The sequence below is a fragment of the Amblyomma americanum genome, chromosome 9 (genome assembly GCF_052857255.1).
Source record: "Amblyomma americanum isolate KBUSLIRL-KWMA chromosome 9, ASM5285725v1, whole genome shotgun sequence".
Classification (NCBI taxonomy): Eukaryota; Metazoa; Arthropoda; class Arachnida; order Ixodida; family Ixodidae; genus Amblyomma; species Amblyomma americanum.
In genome coordinates, this window is record NC_135505.1 from 134,964,129 (window position 1) to 134,965,852 (window position 1,724).

Sequence of the window (1,724 nt, forward strand, 5' to 3'; positions counted from 1 at the left end):
CAGCACTCGATATACCAACGCGCACTAAAGGCAGAAAATTTAATTTGTGTTTAAATTGCACTGAACTTGTTGATTAAATTAGAATAATTACGAATTTTTAAATATTCACTTTAGGGTCGATTCGTTACACTGTAGAGGGGGTTACTAAACAACCATGGTGTAAGAATATAAACAACCAACCTGGGTTTTTTCAGCGAGGTATCTCCTACATGGTCCTTTCGTCTGGAATTTAAAGCTCGCGATATATATATATATATATATATATATATATATATATATATATATATATATATATATATATATATATATATATATATATATATATATATATATATATATATATATATATATATATATATATATATATATATATATATAACCCTTATACAACCGTACTTTAGAGCTGCCAAACGCGTTTTGAATGAACAAAATATGTGCGCTCTCTTGAGGCGGCTTCACTCCAAACAAACAGGATTAAAAAGGGAGTAAGTTTTCTGTTTACTCGCTTTCATCTCTACTCCTTGAGACACCTGGTACCTGGTCGCGATTAGTGTAGATGCTGGGAAAGGCATTGAATGCTGCTTCGAGTAATTGCATTGCCAGCATTGGCGCCATAATTTTGTGCACGCCTGTATGCACCGTCAGATCAACCCACGGAGCTCCAAACTTGCGGCAATTTTTGTAATCGCACAGGTGACGCGAACCCGACCGCGGCGGCTGCGTTTTTATGGAGGCAAAACGCTAAGGCGCCCGTGTGCTGTGCGATGTCAGTGCACGTTAAAGACCACCCAGGTGGTCGAAATTATTCCGGAGCCCTCCACTACGGCACCTCTTCTTCCTTTCTTCTTTCACTCCCTCCTTTATCCCTTCCTTGACGGCGCGGTTCAGGTGTCCAGCGATATATGAGACAGATACTGCGCCATTTCCTTTCCCCCCAAAACCAATAATTATTATTATCATTATAGGCGACGCAGATACCTCTTTTCGGAATACGACACAGCAGTCGTGTCAGAGCAGGGGTTTTTAAAATCTTTTATATGCTGCCTGTCTGTCTGTTTCTTTGAAACTTGCCAGCCTCAAATATTAATGCTTTGAGCTGAACACTTCCCTTTCCTTTCCGTTCGCGTAAAAACTTGGAGCAGCCAAAAATAAATAAACGGCCCCATAATTAGGCAGAATAACAAAAGAACTCCCCAGTGCAAGTGATACTGAACCATGCGACAGCTTTACCTTCGTTGAAACAAGTACAAAAGACGGCCGCATTCGAAAGCTGCGCTGGCGCGTGACGAACGAAACGCACATATGCGACGCGTCGAATGACAAACGACGTCACCCGCGCATCTGTCAAGAAGAGAAAAGAAAAAGGCCAGATAAGATCTTTGTGCGAAGTGACAGCTGAGCCGTCGTTCCCCAGTGGCGCAATTGGTTAGCGCACGGTACTTATACGACAGTGCTTCGTGAGCTATGCCGGGGTTGTGAGTTCGAGCCTCACCTGGGGAATGTTTTTTATTGCCTTATTTATTTTTGAACCCGTAACATGCACCAGCCATGGGCAGTATCGTCTTTCGATACATTTTGTGCATCGGTATTAGCTATCGCTTGCCAAAAATGAATGTATCGGAGTATCGGCATAATAATAATTTGTTTTGGGGGAGAGGAAATGGCGCAGTATCTGTCTCATATATCGTTGGACACCTGAACCGCACCGTAAAGGAAGGGATAAA

The 1,724-nt window shown here is 41.9% G+C and overlaps 1 non-coding gene across 1 annotated transcript; it reads left to right on the top strand.

Annotated features, from left to right (window-relative positions):
- Positions 1–1,407: 1,407 nt before the first annotated feature.
- TRNAI-UAU (transfer RNA isoleucine (anticodon UAU)) lies at positions 1,408–1,500 on the top strand. The gene is given in 2 exon segments: positions 1,408–1,445; positions 1,465–1,500. It is a non-coding gene; the product is annotated as a tRNA-Ile (tRNA).
- Positions 1,501–1,724: the final 224 nt, after the last annotated feature.